The following is a 16767-nucleotide window of genomic DNA, read 5'->3' on the forward strand; positions in this document are numbered from 1 at the left end:
GCTTTTCTTCAATTATTTACTCTTGTCAGTTTTATAAAAAATCTTCCATGATTTACATCATCCAATTTAAATTCAAAATAATTACTTTTCTAAATCTCAGTGGAAAATATATAGAATTATAGAGTGACTTTAATTTCTTATTATTTGTTATCAATTAGTCATTCATTGGCTTTATCATTCCAGTTTAAAAACTAACATGACAGTAAGGGATAGGAAATAATGTTACAATATAAATCTATAACTTCATTTTTAAGCATCTTCATGACCTACCTTGTAAATTGTATATCTTATTAATGTATATTGCAAGGCAATTCATATCATACTATAATGTAATAAAATGGTCCTTGTACATTACATTTAATTTAAAATCAGTCTTATGTATTACACATATATTTAAAGTATAATATAACTTACACTTTGTTAAAATTGTATTAAATATACTACCCTATAATTTATAAACAGCTACTTCATGTTTTTGTTAAACATAATAAAGATAGAATAATCCTTTGATGACATACATAAGTGAAAATTCTGTTTAATAAATTATTTCCATAAGGACCAAAAAATTCATTCTATTTTACTTTAAGCAGTAGGAAACCACTTAGGTTTTCATTTCCTTACCATTGAGAGTTTTAATTTTCCCGTATCATAATAGAAATATTCAGTTTGCTACCTTTTTATGTAGTCATTTCAGATTCCATATAGGTAAGTTTTACAAATGAGCTACATTGTGTTTTATTTCTTTTTTATTTTGAGATAGCATGTGGCTAAGATGCATAGACTGGCCTCAAACTTCTGATCCTCTTTGGAGTATAGCAGAGTATAGCTCAGAGATAGAATATCCCTGGGTTCAATCCCCAGGGACAACACACACACACACACACACACACACACACACACACACACACACAGAGTATATACTCAAAACTAAAATAGAGATACTTAAGGAAAAGGATTATCATTCCTGTCAAATGCTTTCTTCTTTTCTTTCTTAGGTGACTATACATATTATATCTATATCCTTTATATAAATGATACCTGTAGTACCTGTGTCCTCTCATCCTACTCTCTGAATAGCTATCTCATCTTGGTGATAAGATAGAAGCTTCTCAGCTGATGGTTCCATGTTTCTATGCAAGAAAAAATGTTTCGGACAGACTTAAATCTAATCATGCCATTACCTTCATACCACTCTGAGGGATTCTTGTGCAGAAAACAACCCAGGTCCCCAACAAGTCAAATGCTTCCAACATGGTTTGCCTTTTTAGCCTTTTCATTCCTGCTTCCCGCTACAGATGCCATTGATTTTTGCCATCTTCAGTACATACCTGACTCTTTCCTAGGATTGCATGTTTGTTCATACTGCTTATTCCCAAATATCACAAATCTGAAATAAGAAACAAAGGTAAGAAAATTACTTGTGAGAATTTTAGTTAAATAGAAATATATACTACTGATTTGTTCTCTCTCTCTTCTCCAGGAAAAGGCAATGTTGTAGGCCTCCATCATCCTGAAGTTCCTATTCATTTGGTGGTTATATTCAGCCATTGTCTATTTTTAACTTCATTAAAGTGCATTACAGAAGTTTTCCAACACTGTATTTTTAACAACCTCTCTTCAATTTTGAAAAATACTAATGGCATCAAATAATTTGGGTTTAAATTGGCTATATTTATCAGTGCTTCTTATAAACTAAAACTAATTTAAAAATAATATTTTGTCAATACATTTAAAAATAGTTAAATTTATTATGAAATAATTATAGTTAAAATAAATCATACTTTATTTAAAACATCTTAATACACAGAGTTATTTTGGATTCTTAAAATTGACAGTAAATTTCAAGCAATTATTTTTTTAAAACAATTATTTCATTAACATGGCTTCTCTAAAAGCTGCTTTACCTCCAAAAAGTGGGAAATGTTATATAATTCTACTTATTCTTTAATATCTGTTTTAAGAGAACACCAAAATATTTTTATATCTGCCTCCACATATAATTATTCAGAATATGTATCTTTGGTTTCTGTATATGAAGAAAATCTAATTTCATCCAGATAAATACTAGGAAAAGAAAATATAAATTTAATATCATTTTAGGTAATTATGAATATATTTCTTTGGTATTATACCAAAACTCAAAAAGCAGTGGTTTCTTAAAGGATAGATACAATATATATACCTATACCTACACAACCACAAAACCACATACATACAAAATCAACAACATAACAAAACCACATAAGACTTTATTTCACTCAAATTAATTGATTTGTCTTAAATGTGTGTGTATGTGTGTAGTACTGGGGATTGAACCCCTGAACTATACCCCAGCCTTATTAATTTTATTTTATTTTATTTTATTTTGAAGCAGGTCTTGTTAGGTTAATGAGAGTCTTGCTGAGGTTGTCCTTGAATCTATAATTCTCTTGTCTCAGCCTCCCAAATACTGGGACTACAGGTATGTGTCACCATGCCTAGATTAAATTTTGACAGTAAGTTTTACTTATGTATATTTTGTAACAGTTATATACAGGTCTTTCATTTTGATACAATTAACTATACAATATTCATTTAGCCATTTGGTTACTAGAATCACCCAACTGATCAGAAAAAAATTCAAGTATTAAAAAATGTTTTGGTTTATGATGATATATTAAAGTTGCCTAGAATTGTAATTCTTTTTTTTTTTTTTTTTGCAAGTCTGGAGATGGAACCCAGAGGCATTTAACCTCCCAGCTACACCCCCTGCCCTATTTTTTTTTCTTTATTTTGAAATAGGGTCTCACCAAGTTGGGAGACTGTCCACAAAGCGCGATCCTCCAGTCTCAGCCTCCAGAATGCTGGGATTACAAGCTTGCGCCACCATGCCTGGCTGCCTAGAATTGTAATTCTAATATGTAAACTCACACTGTCTTCCTCAGAAATTACTGTAGGGTTTCTCTTAAAATGACATATTTAATTTATACATATTTCAGAAAATATATACATTTTCAAGTTATAATAATCCTAGTTTGTCTTTTAGTCATTTAAAAGTCAAATAGAAGTGAAACGTTATGATAAATAGGCAATATTGGGTCATAATTCAATCAAAAACAAAATACTCTTAAGATAATCATTATCTTTATTGCTAAACCCCAGTTGTCTTTTTGTCTTTTTCATTTCATCACACTCATTTTTGAAGGTTAAAATTAACTATAATTAATAATTACTACTACCTCATGAGTATTATTTATGTGTGATAATGGAATATTTAATTTTAATTGAGTGTAGTGATGAAGAACTCAACAAAACTAGCGTAAGGTGTTAGGAAGGCAATGGTTTCCTCACCATGGCTTTTTCAGTATTGATTGAAAAGTCAAATTATTTTTATATATGTTTGGTGCATTGTAATAACACATCAATAAAATGTGCAGATTGATAGAATGCACATACATATAGCATTTGGTGAGCACACCCCTGATCCCACCCCATTTCTTACCCTTTCCCGTATATGATATTGAAATTAGCATTGATAATTTTATATAAGTTCATAGAATCAACTTAAATGTTTTCTTTATCAATTCTCATTTTCTCTTTCCAGCTCTTTCTTTTAGGCTCCCTCCATGAACGCACTAAGATTTTTCCTTATTTAACCGAAGTCCTTTTTATATCCCAACTTCTCACTAGCTTCCACATGTTAGAGAAAATATATGACCCTTTATGTTCTATGACTGACTAATCTCATTTGACATAATATTCTCTTGTTCTATCCATTTTCCTGCAAGTAATATAATTTTGTTCTCCTTCACTGCTAAGTAGAATTTTAATGTGTGTATATCCCATAAATGTCAAATTACTGAAAACTGAAAATAATAGTGTAATAGTGTAATGACAACATTTTGGCCCCAAAAATGGATTCGAAGTAATACCAGGATTTATTGACCATACACAGTGCTTCTGGCTTATATCTTAACATAAATGATGCATATAAATTATAAGTGAATTTATATTTCTTGGATATTTTGATGCTCACCCTGGAGGAATAGTCAATATATCTGGATTAAAAATTACCAATGTGGATCTCTTTTCTGACTTCTAAACTTATGTTGATATCTTGTAATCATTTTCTATTGAGAATCAAAAATGCATATAAAAACAAAGGAGCAGAGAAAAATTGTCAAAATTACTGTGAATCAGTTATACAATCATATTTGCGAATCACTTCTCCATTTTCTCCTCGTAACCCATCCTAAGATTCTCATCACTCCATTAATTCCTTTGCCTGAGATATGACTGGATATTTGAGTCCTTTCTAGAACATTGTACTCTCATCAAATGACTTCTTTATAACTTTTAAGACCTTAAGACCTTGAGCTTTCATGTTTTATTGTCAAAATGGTTTACATTATCAACATGATTTACATTATGATGTGAGACTATAATATACTAAAGAGTATGTTAAAATGTTTATGTTACTTAGTGAGCCATGTTTGTACTTTAACTCTGCTTTTTTCTCTTAAGAATTACTAGTAAATTAAACCATTTTAATAATAAAATGTTGCAACACTTCTAAAATTAGATTTAAGAAAACATAAAAATCATTAGAGCATATCATTATTTATTGGTTACATGAAAGCAATATTTCTTATTTAGGTTTCTTTTCTCTTTTGGTATACAATGCTTGATGTTCTTGTTAATACATTTTTTGTTGATTGGTTGCAATGATAGCCCCAAATACTATCTATATAACTGGATTTTTAAGCTTTTTTCAACAAATCAAATTTGTTTTCCCATTTCTTAAATTTGTTCTGAATCTATCACTTTCTTTGGCCAATTAAATGCAACAGAACTAATGCCATATTAGTTCTGAGACTTGTTCTTAAGAGCCTTGAAAATAACTTTTCCTCTTCTTTCTTCTTCTCCCTTCCTCTACTTCCTCTATCTGCCTCTCTTCTTTTCACTACTTCTAAGATGAAAATAACCATCAGATATTTAAAAATTTTTTTTATTGGTGAATTGTATTCATACATCTTAATGGGATGCAAGATGGTATAGACATACATGCACACATTATCCAATTATCCCTTACCCAGTTCCCACCCCATTCTCTCTCCTTGTCATGTTTGGCTTGGTGACTGATATTGACATGTGTTTTTTTTTTTTTTTTTAAGTATATCATGTTCATTAGAGAATTTTTCTCTTTCCCTCTCCCATCCCCTCAGGTCACCTTAATTGCTTATCTACAGAATCTCCTTCGTTGTTTAGAGTTTCTTCTATGACTCATTTTCTCCCTAGCTTTCATATATTAGGGAGAGCATTCAATTTCTTATTTTTTGTGACTGACTAATTTCACTTAGCTTAATGTCCTCCAGTTCCATCCATTTTCCTGTAAATGATGTAATTGTGTTTTTCTTTATGGCTGAGTAACCATCAAAATTAGCTTGGGCTAGCTAGGAGTGGTGACACATACTTATAATCCAAGCATTGGGAGGCTGAGCCAGGAGGCTCATGGTTCCCAGACAGCTTTGGGTACTAAGTGAGGCCTTCTATAAATTATTGAGACTTTGTTTCAAAATAAAGAATAAAAAACAGGCTAGGGGTGTAGCTTGGAGGTAGAATGCCCCTGAGTTCTATCCCCAGTACAGCAAAACATAAATAAATAAATAAATAAATAAATAAATAAATAAATAGAATAAAATTAGCTTGGGCTAAACTGTTGATTTACAAAATCATGAGGAAAATAATTGCTTATTACATGTTGGTTTCTTTTTCATACATAACTCACTGGAAATTATTTATTTATTTATTTGGTAAAATCTAAGATTCAACTGATTTCATGTACAATTTGTATTAATGTCTCCTGTTTAGTCAAGATTATCTGTTTCTGTAGGTAGATAACCAAGGCAAGCAGGAATATTGTTATCTTAGAAAAAAAAAATTGGTCTGAATAAATGTTGTATACTCTATTTTTCTTTCTGGATTCAATACTGCCTCTATATATATGACTTAAAGTACTTTTCAATGATGCTATAAGTCTTTGCTTCATAGTACACAAATAACAATGGTAAAGAAAAATGACCATCTTCAGTGAATCCCATGAGTCCTTCAAACAACAGTGATAGGGAGTGTGGGTACAGCCTAATGATAAAGTGCATTTTGGTATGCTTTTGACACTAAGTTCATCCACAGAAAAAAATATAAAAATAAAAAGTAATAAAAATTTGAATAGTAATAGATTACTTTCTGTTTCCTGTTATGCCTTAATTTGTTGCAATAAAGATGAATCAGATTATTTATTCATTCAGCTATCAATGCAACCTTTCAGATGCAGATGTGCTATCATAAGAATAGGATATACTCTGGAGCTAAAATAAAAGTGGATACTGACATCATGAGTTTCAGAATCAATCAGAGGAAGATACATGTAATCTACCTCACTGCATATGTGTTGTTGTGTTATCATAACAAATACTATTAAAGAAACTGATAAGCCGAGCGTGGTGGCACAGAATTGTAATCCCAGCATTCAGAAGCCTGAGACAGGAGAATCACAGTTCAGGGAAAGCCTCAGATTCTACTCAGTGAGGCCCTTTGCAACTCATCAAGACCCTGCCTCAAAGTGAAGAATAAAAAATAGGGCTGGGGGTGTAGCTTGGAGGTAGACTGTTCCTGGGTTCCATCCCCATTACTGAAAAAAAAAAAAAAAAAGATAGGATCTGTACAAGAAAATTAGTAGTAAAATAGAGTATAACTTAAATGAGAGAGCTCTAAATGTATCCTGTTAGAAGTGACATTTTTCAGACAGTTAATAATTGACTGGATAGCAAATATATTACAAGTATATAAATGAGAATGCCAGAAAAAAGGCAAATACATGTACATATCTTAAGTTGGAACCCACTGACACTGGGAGGAAACAAAAGATCACTGTGATTGGTCTCCAGTCAAAAGAGATAATGACCCTACATTAGGCTGGGTAGAAAGGTGAGAAGTAGGCTAAGTACCTCTTGATGGAAAGTATATATTACATCTTATGCCAGGTTTTAAGAAAACTGAAGACGTGATCCAATATATAAAATTGTTTCTTTGAATTTAGTTTCACTGAAGAATTTTAGAGGTAGAAAGCACGAAAATCTTAAGTAGGTTCTCAAATACTACTACTAATTATTATTATAATAATCAAATGAATATACTCATTATTGCAACCTGAACAGATTGCCAGAAACTACTTTACACTCTCTCCTTGTCTTTGCCCTGACCTTCTTGAAGGGTTGATCAGTCTATTGATACCTAGCACTCTAGATTAGCTTTGTCTCTTTTAACTTTTATTTAAAAGAATTATTTAAAAGATAATTTTAAGATTATTTAAAAGAATCACATAGCAAATGTTCTTGTGTCTGGCTTATTTTATTTTTTATCATGTTTCTGCCTGAACAATAGCTCATTTGACTTATTTTCTGCATAATATTCTATATTCTGACCATCTTTTTTTTTTTTTTTTTTGGTGGTACTGGGGTTCCTGGAAGCCCTTCTATCTCCGGACTACACTCCCAGACCTATTTTTACATTTTTATTTGGAAACAGGGTCTCCTAAGCCAGCCCGCGCGGCTGGCTTCGAACCTGCGCGATCCTCCTGTCTTTGCCTCCCAAGCGCGGGGATTACAAGCGTGCGCCACCACGCCCGGCTATTCTGACCATCTTTAAGTAGTTAATTTATTAAATTATTAGGTTAAGTTGATTTTGCTGTAAAGGTAAAGTATAAATCAGTGTTTCCTTACACATTTGTTAAATTTTGGTACACGTGTTTTTGTTGAATATACAAAAAGAGAAGAAAATTCTAGACTAAATAGACCATGTATATTTAAATTTAGTAATAAAGCAGTTTAAAAGTCAATATTCAATTGTACTTCTATTAATAATATAAAGTGAAAAAGAACCCAGGTGTGGTATGGCACCCTTGTAATCTGAGTACTTGGGAGGCTGAATAAGGAGAATCATGGATTCTCAGCCAGCCTCGGCTATTTAGTAAGGCCCTCCATAACTTAGTGAAATCCTGATTCAAAAATATGGCTGGGGTATAGCTTGGAGGTAAAATGCCCCTGGGTTCAATCCCTGGTACCTCAAAAAAAAAAATAAATAAAATAAAAACAGTGAAAGAGTAATTACTCTGTATGTAAAAAAAAAAAAAAATGTTCTGTTGGGATCTTGGCACTGGATAGAAAAAAAAAAATCTCTTCTGAGATTTGATACTCATGAACTGAACTTCATATAGATTTTCAGCTAGTGATCCAAAACCTTCACGTTGAGAACTTATTTGTAAGTGATCCAATGTAAGCATCTTTAGGTACCAGCAGAAACAAATATAAGTACTCCCGAGGGAGATGCATTTTTCAGCCAGGGCTTACAAAAATCTCATAGATAATGTTCAAGGAAAAGTAAAACCATCTAAAAAAAATCACAGAAATAAAATTGAAGAGAAATAACCACAAGCAAGAACTCAGAGGAACAAGTACAGTTAGAAAAAAAATGCTATATATTATTTCAGATAGGTAAATGAAGTAATCAGAATATGAGTGGTTAAGATACAATGTTAATATCTAAGGAATAAAATAAAAGATAATTAAATTATGGGTGATTATGTTGCTGGAAATGTTTTGCAGATATAATCACAGGAGAAAAAAATGACTTATATTAAAAAGCACAATAAATAATATGAATGACTAAAAAGATACAATATAAGATTGAACAGGTGTTCAGAAATGTAGAGAAGAAAGAAGTGAAAATAACAAAATGAAAAAAAATATATATATACATACATACATATACATATACATACATACACACAACATATATATATATATATATGTGTGTGTGTGTGTGTGTGTGTGTGTGTGTGTGTGTGTATATGTATATATATACATACATATATATAAATAATTTGGGCCAGACCTGGTGGCACACTCTCATAATTCCAGCTGCTCAGAAAGCTGAGACCATGGGATGGGAATTTTGAGTGCAGGATGGACAATTTATCAACCCCCTTTCAAAAATAAAAAGGGCTGTGCCAGAGTCAGGTTTTACTGAAATAAATAAAGATAAATAAAGGTAATAGCTTAGAATAGCTCTCAATTTAAAATGGAATAATCCTTCCATTGAATAAGTCAATAAACCAACCTGTGCTTCCTTGAACTGGCTTTATTTAGCCAAATATTTTATCCATCTGCATTCCAATAATAACCCTCTTCTAACTAAAGACAGTTGAAGCAAGCTTATTTGCTATTTTTGCCTGCTAATTACCTACTTGCAGTAGAATTTAAAAATGTTACCCTAACCTATGCTTTTCTTATGTTACATGCAGTTCTTTGTGACTTTTTTTTAACAGTAATTGTCTGTCAGGTTACTGCTTCTTTTACTGCTTACACTAAATTTAGGATACCAAGGGCCATGTGTGATAGTGAACTGCATTATATATAGTTTGGGCACTGCATTTAACTTTCACAAATTCTTCTAGAACTTGACTTGAAAATGTGCTGTTTTGTGAAAGTCTTCCCAAGAGAATAATTGGCTACAATAAATTGATAGATTTGAGTGTGTACAGATTAGTTGCTTTTGTCACACATTATTTGTAGTTAGTCTCCTCCTTGTCAGAACTGACAATGTGTGCTTCGCATATAGGTCAGGGAGAAGGACAGGCTGGGGAAAGCTAGGTCTTTCTCTGTTAGCAATTAGAAGCGGCTTGATGCTTTAAGTGCCTGTGGATAAATAAAACTAGTGTAATTGCAAAGCCATTTTTAGAATTGCACATCCACTCAGACATTTTGACCTGGAGCAATAAACTACTAGGCAGTGCTTGAACTGTTTGTATCAGTTAATTAGAAAATGAATATGTAACTGAATAGATTAATTCAGCAACCTGCATAGGCACAATAGTATCTGACTACCTCAAACCTCTACTATTATTTTCTTTTGTTTTTCCCCTTTCTCATTTTCTTTCAGGAATAACCACCACATGGGCAAAATTTTCATTACAAAGAAGCCACCAAAAGAATGCATCATTTTTTCCCATTAACTGATAACAAAAAAGCATTACATTCATCTTTATTGAAGTCCAGAGCTTGTATGATGTCTGTCTATGAAATACAAGAATGGTCAATCCCTTAATAATGGTCATTTGCTCCTGCTTTTTTCCTCTCTTTTGAGGAAGCATGGCCTCCCAAACAAAGAGTGATTTGGACATCCCTTAAAATATTTACATCACAAGTATTTTCATGAGTGAATATTATGCACCAATCAGCAAGGTAGGGATTGTATCTGAGGTAGAATATAGGGTCTCTTACAAAAAGTGCACTCAGGCTGAATATGGAATATCTAAAAAACAAACCTCAAACATGTGAAATAATGAGTTTGATTAGTACTATTAAGGAAATAAAAACTGATGACATAAAAGAAAATAACAAGCAATCCTCCTTTAGATAGGGTTTCCAGGAAGGACCAGCAAATGCCAAAGCTTTCCTATCATGAATGACATGGAGTTAGTATTGACAGAGAAGTGAATTGAAGAATTGGGGTAGTGAGCAAGAGAAGAGATTACTTGTCCCCATGCCCATTCATTATTTTATGCTAGTGAAATGTACTTACTGCAATTCATTAAGAAAAATTTAAAGTTTCATAAGATTAGAAAATAGTCTGGAGAAAGATTGAAAGGACTTCCTTAGTTTTCACAAAGCTTTTAGATTTTCTCCTACATATTATATACCATGGTGAAGTTTTCCTATTTAATCTTAAATCACAATTTCTCCCTAAATCAAATCTTGCCCAGAAATTTCATCTTAAGAACTGCCATCCTACTCAGGCATTTACAGAATACAAAACCTAGGATACAGCCCTCTTCATCCCTAATACCACCATCCTAAGGGAAGGGAACAGCTTTCACTAATTGACTGCTTTGAGTGAATTGATAAATCATCTGATTGACTCCCCTAAATTAGGGGAGTTACATGCTATGGCTTGAATTTGAAACAATAAAGTCTAGGCTGCTAGGTGAAGTATAACCATGTTCAGGATGAGAAGAAAGTGGGTAATTAGCCAACTGCTCACAAAAAAGTTTATCTTTCCATTCAGGATGGTGGTGTTAGTGATGGAGGAGGGATCATAGTTTTTGTTCTCATTAACAGTTTGAAGAGGATGACATTCTTTAGGATAAAAGTCCCAGACAAGAACTACATTAAAGAGAAAATCATGATTTAAGTTTTAAACAGAAAAACCTCAAGATATTTAGGGTATATTCAAGTATACAGGTCAAGCAAGCTTTTGAAAATGCATGTCTGGAGCCCCAAAGAGTTATCTGATATAAAAAAATATATGATACTGGCACATAGATGATGTTTAAAGATAGAAATTGATAAAATGTCATCAAGTGCTGTGTGCATGTATGTCATTACCAACATGATTTACATTATGATGTGAGATTATAATGCACTAATAAAAGTACAAAAAAAATGATCCACCAAAACATTGAAGAGATTTCAGAAGGATGGACATTTCAAGATTTCAGAATCAGGTAAAAATGTGATTTCAGAAATGGAGCCTCTAATGAAGTGAGGAGCCAATGAGGGACAACAGATACCAGGAGACTGACGAGATCACATAGGAGCCAGACTGGGAGGAGTCCATTTATTGGGTATCATTATAGGTTAAGTAAAATGAGAAACTGGAATGATCTAATAGATCTAACTTTAGGAAGGACACTGCTAGTGTCAAGAGTGGAGTTTAACCAGTAACTTGGTAGGTTTTGCTTTTTTGGAGAGATGCAGGGAAGCACGGAGGAGGCTCAGCTCTCTTAAATCATGGAAGAAAACACATGCAACCCATTGGATCTTGGAGGGCATCATGGCACCCCTTTCCCTCATGGCACACCTTACTCACAGAATGCCTGTACATGGAAAGTAATGCAAACACCAGCTCAGAAATGGGACCACTGACCGTTAGAGGTGATTCTTCCAACTTGCACTGTTTCTCTACACATAACAAAAGTATTCCAATTTTTGTATTTATTTTACATATGCATCCAATTTAAATACAAATCAAAGTCTTCATAATTTAAAAGTTACACTTTGAAACTTCAATTTTAGTACTCCATTAAGTTTTAGATGAAAAGAGTTTTTTTCTGATTTTATTTTCCTTTACTGTAGGTTTGCATGGTAAAGAGAGGAGAGACCAGGGAGTGAGGTGCCAGATTTATTGCGGTCCTCTCGGGAATGGGGGCTGGACAGTCCTGAAGACCTGTGGGCCCATCCAAGGCTAGAAGAAAAATGCCTATTTTTCTTCTCTATTTAAGGTATAAGTCTTGTGGGTGGGACTACTTGTGGGAATGTTGTTTCTCTCACAATATTGCCTGCCTTGCGATATCGCCGGTCTGCCAGTCTCTTCCTCCTTCTCCAGGGTTCAGCCTCCTGCGGGAAGAGGCAGGGACCTGACTTGTCATCCTGGCCTTTAGGTGATAATGGGCAGAGATTCGAATCTTAAACTACTTCCTGCTGTCAAGGGATGTTGTAAGGGGGCCCCTCGGCCGGGAGAGGTCAGGTCCTCCAGAAATGGGCAGGTGGGAGTATGGCTGCAGCATGAGTCGGAGGTAACCCTGGTTAACTTGGTGATGTGTGCTTGAAGAGACTTTCACAGACAAGGAGTTATGGCAGTTTGGCATCCAAAGACGGAGGGTACCATAGTATGTAAACAAGTGGACCTGCTAAAATAAAACATCAAAGAGAATTATGCCAAGAAAATGAAGCTTAGTAGGTCCGAACACTGCAAGAAAATGTGCCATGGGACTGTTTTAATGGAGCCCATTTTAGCCTGGTAAGATGATGCCAGTTGGCGTCCCCCAGCAGTTTGGCTGCGGTAGGTGTGGTGAGGATCACTGTGAAGGGCCCAGTCTATCGTGATTGGAGATGTTTTGGTTGAAGTGACTTGAGGAGGACTTCATCCCCTGGCTTAAGGGCCTTAACTATAGGGTGTGAAGCTGCTTCTTCAGTTTCGGGTTGGGGAAGGTATGGGTCAGCATGTTCCCTAAGAAGATGCCTGAGAAAAGACAAGTAAAGAAGATAGTAAGACAAAGGAGGGGGATCTGAAGGGAAAGCACGATTAAACAGGAACGGGTGACTATACAGCAATTCAAAGGGGCTCATAGCGGGGACTCGAGGAGTGGCCCTCACATGGGCCAGAGCTAGTGGCAGGAGTTTAGGCCATGGCAGTCGCAGCTCTAGAGAGAGTTTTGTTAGGTAGGTTTTAACAATCCCATTCATTTTCTCTACCTTTCCTGATGACTGCAGTCAATATGGGATATGGAGCTTCCATGAAATGCCAAGAGCTTGTGCCACCTGTTGAGTAACCTTAGAAATAAAAGCTTGTTCATTATCAGACTGTAAGGAATTAGGGAGTCTAAACCGAGGGATGATGTTTGAGCATAGAACATCAGCAACAGTGCTGGCTATCTTGTTCTTTGAGGGAAAAGCCTCTATCTGACCTGTTAGGGTATCGACAATTTGGCATCCCAAGATCCTGCCTAATGTCTGGAAACAACGAAGTTGTGTTAGAGAAGGACATCTCCATTTTCTTTACATAACTGTAGGGCAGCCTGGCACTAAATATTTGGGTTTATTTAACAGATTTGAGCCCAAGTCTGGAAGAGGCTAAAAACTGGAACCCACTTGCCCAAGGAAGGGGAAGCTTACTACAGTGTAGTGTTATCAGCCAGTACTGACTGGAACGGAAGAGCTGAGAGGCTCCAGAGCCAGGGGCACACTGTGGAGCTATTGGGTGGAATCAGGGCTGGATAAAATTTAAGATGGCCGCTGGGGCTTGGCTCCATGGCATACAAGATGGCGGCTGGCTCTTTGGGCTGGATGGAAGTCAAGATTGCTGCTGGGTGATTCTAGGAGGAGTGTCTGGCTGGGTGGTAAGATGACCACTGGCTCTCAGGGCGAATGTGTGTCTGGGTAAGATGGCGTGGTCACCAGGTTTGCAGTATGGGAGAAAAAAAAAAGAAAAAGAAAAAAATGGCTGCCAGGCACCCACCGGACTCTGAGGCCAGGCCACACGGTATGTGCCCCCGCTGGTCTAACCAGGGCAGGCAGGAAGACCAGAGTCTGGGCAGGGGTTGGCCAGGAGTTCCAGAGTCCGTGAAGGGTGGGACACTGGGCTGGAGGAAGCACAGACAGAGGGTTGTCCTGGTCGGCTGAAGGTCAAGCCTAGATGGAGAAGCCCGGAGCCTTGCAACAGAATGCGGGGCCAGAAAAGGGTGGTTTTTAGTCCCCAGTCTGGGTGGGCATGAGGCAGTGGTGGTGGTTTCAGGGCAGCGATGGTTTCCAGGGCAGTAGTGGTTCTGGAGTGGCAGTGGTTCTGGAGTGGTGGTGGTTCTGGGGCCTTGGTGTGAAAATCTAATGAAAAAGCAGTGGGTATGGCGCGTGCAGTCCCAGTGGATCCGCGTGCCCCAGCAGATCTGGGAAGGTGGAGGTTTCCACCAAGGCTTCACAGAGCAAGCTGTGGCAGCAGGGAATTATAAAAAAAAAAAAAAAAGAAAAGAAAAATTAAAAATTAAAATAAATTAAAATAAAAAATAATTGTCCTGGGGTCGGCACCAGATGTTAGGTTTGCACAGAAAAGAGATGAGAGAGACCAAGGAGTGTGGTGCCAATTTTATTGCAGTCCTCTTGGGGATGGGTGCTGTACAGTCCCAAAGACCTGCTGGCCCATTTGAGGCTAGAGGGAAAATGCCTCTCTTTTTAAGGTATACATCTTGTGGGTTAGACTACGTGTGGGAACACTGCTTCTCTTGAGGTATCTCCTGCCTCACAGTATCGCCTGCCTCCTTAGCAGAGTCTCCTCCTCCTTCTCCAGGATTCTGACTCCTGTGGGAAGGGGGAGGGACCTGACTTGTCAAATGCCTCTACCACAGAATAAATAAATAAATAATAAATAAATAAATAAACAAATAGCTACCCTAGAACCATATAAAAAGAAAGTAACTCAAATTGCAGTGAATTCTTTATCTTGTAGATGCAATGTGTATAATGGAATAGCTATGGAACTCACAGAAAGAGTGAATTTGTACTCACCTGAAATCTATTTTTTATGGGACTCTGTGATGTGCTAACAATGAGTGCCAACACACGATCATGACCGAAGACTCCATCAAAGGCATAGAAATAGATAAAGCAATTTGTGGTTTCTGAGGGATACATAAAGCCTATTTTGTTTGACAGTTCTTTTTTTTTTTAATATAAAACCAAAGCCTTAATTTACTACAACTATGTTTGGGATTTCAACAGGAAGTACAGATTGGCTGACTTCTTCCCTCTCCTTTCATGATTTTTCTACTCTTTCAGTTGTCTCCTATGAAAAAAAAATTAAACAAAACTACACCTGCATTGTAATTTCATCTTCTATTTCTGGGGAATACATTGAAAGAGATCTTTTCTTTTGCTATAAATAAGTAACATGAGTTACATATAATATCAAGTTTATACATAATATAGAATAGAAACACAAAGAAGAAACTGACAATTCTTGAAGGACAGAGTTTTAGAAAGGCTTAGGTCTTGAAAGATGGGCAATATTTTATTTACTATGCTTGAGACCTGGGTAATAGAAGAAGATTTTCCACACCCTTGTAAGTCAACGTTTTAGCTTACAGTAGATCATTCCAGGTTATGTAAGGTGATTTTACTTCTCAATGTGTTCCTCTGAGAGAAAACCAAAAGTAAGGAAATATGAACAATAGGACACAATTACAGTAAGCAAAACCTTTGTGCATGGTGGTATTGTCTACAGCTGCCTTTGCCTGTAATTAAAAGTTCACACTGTGAGTTAATATGTACTTTCACTCCCTAAACAGTGCATAACCAGCTACATACAGAACAACAGCTAAAAAAAATCCTACTACACGATTAAGAAAGAAAGTAGAATATTACTATCTGCAATAAATATTCTACCATCCACCAAAATCCTGGTTCCTAGATACTATTTATGTATGTCCCGGAAGTGTTTTTATTTTATATGATCAGTGTTTTAAATCATGGTTGTCAAATAATAGTTGCTCAATAAATATTTTCTTAAAATTTAAAGGAAAGGATAGACTATCAGCATTTAGTAAACCTGTTCTTTCAGATTTAAAGTTTTGCTGGGATTTTCTGTTCATTGAATAAAATAATTAATCTGAGGACTTTACCACTCTCTTTCCAAAATAGTTATGTTTTATTTTTATTTCAGATATGATGAAACATAATTAGGATGTTTAGTCTGATTACTTGACTTCATTCATTGGATAAATGGTTATATTGGCACTATAATTCAGAAGTCAGTCCTTTCTTATATATTGAATAAGTTATGCTCTCATAGATAGAAGAAACATTGCTGCTGTGACGATTGCTAGTGCAGTCCGTGATTACTTTTCATGTAATGACAAAGATGTTTACTGAGAAATGCATACTTAGCAATTCTATCATTTTGTGAGGATCATAAAGTGTACTTCACACCAATGAAGATGGCCATTATTCACCAAATAATATAATCTCATAGAATAACTGTTGTATATGTAGCCTACTGCACAAAATATTTCTTTTCAGTGCATGACTATATATTAAATTCATGCCATTATCATCAAATGAATTAAATTTTATTGTATACTTTGATCCTATAATGTGATCAATAGATAGCATTATAAAGAAGGTGATTCCATTAAAGAAAACTTAAGAGATCTACTGAAAGCTAGAAAATCACATGTATTTA

At 35.1% G+C, this 16767-nt stretch overlaps 1 pseudogene across 1 annotated transcript in view; it reads right to left on the minus strand.

Moving 5' to 3' along the window:
• The window catches only part of LOC308264141 (ubiquitin carboxyl-terminal hydrolase 10-like), a 124608-nt pseudogene that overhangs the window by 13554 nt on the left and 94287 nt on the right, over positions 1-16767 (minus strand). Inside the window, exons 3-5 of the transcript in view lie at positions 15772-15820; positions 14056-14520; positions 11908-11999 (exon numbers count right to left, since the gene is read on the minus strand). The product of the transcript in view is annotated as a ubiquitin carboxyl-terminal hydrolase 10-like (transcript). The remainder of the gene's footprint in view (positions 1-11907; positions 12000-14055; positions 14521-15771; positions 15821-16767) is intronic.

This window comes from Muscardinus avellanarius (genome assembly GCF_963383645.1).
Source record: "Muscardinus avellanarius genome assembly, chromosome: 6".
Lineage (NCBI taxonomy): Eukaryota > Metazoa > Chordata > Mammalia > Rodentia > Gliridae > Muscardinus > Muscardinus avellanarius.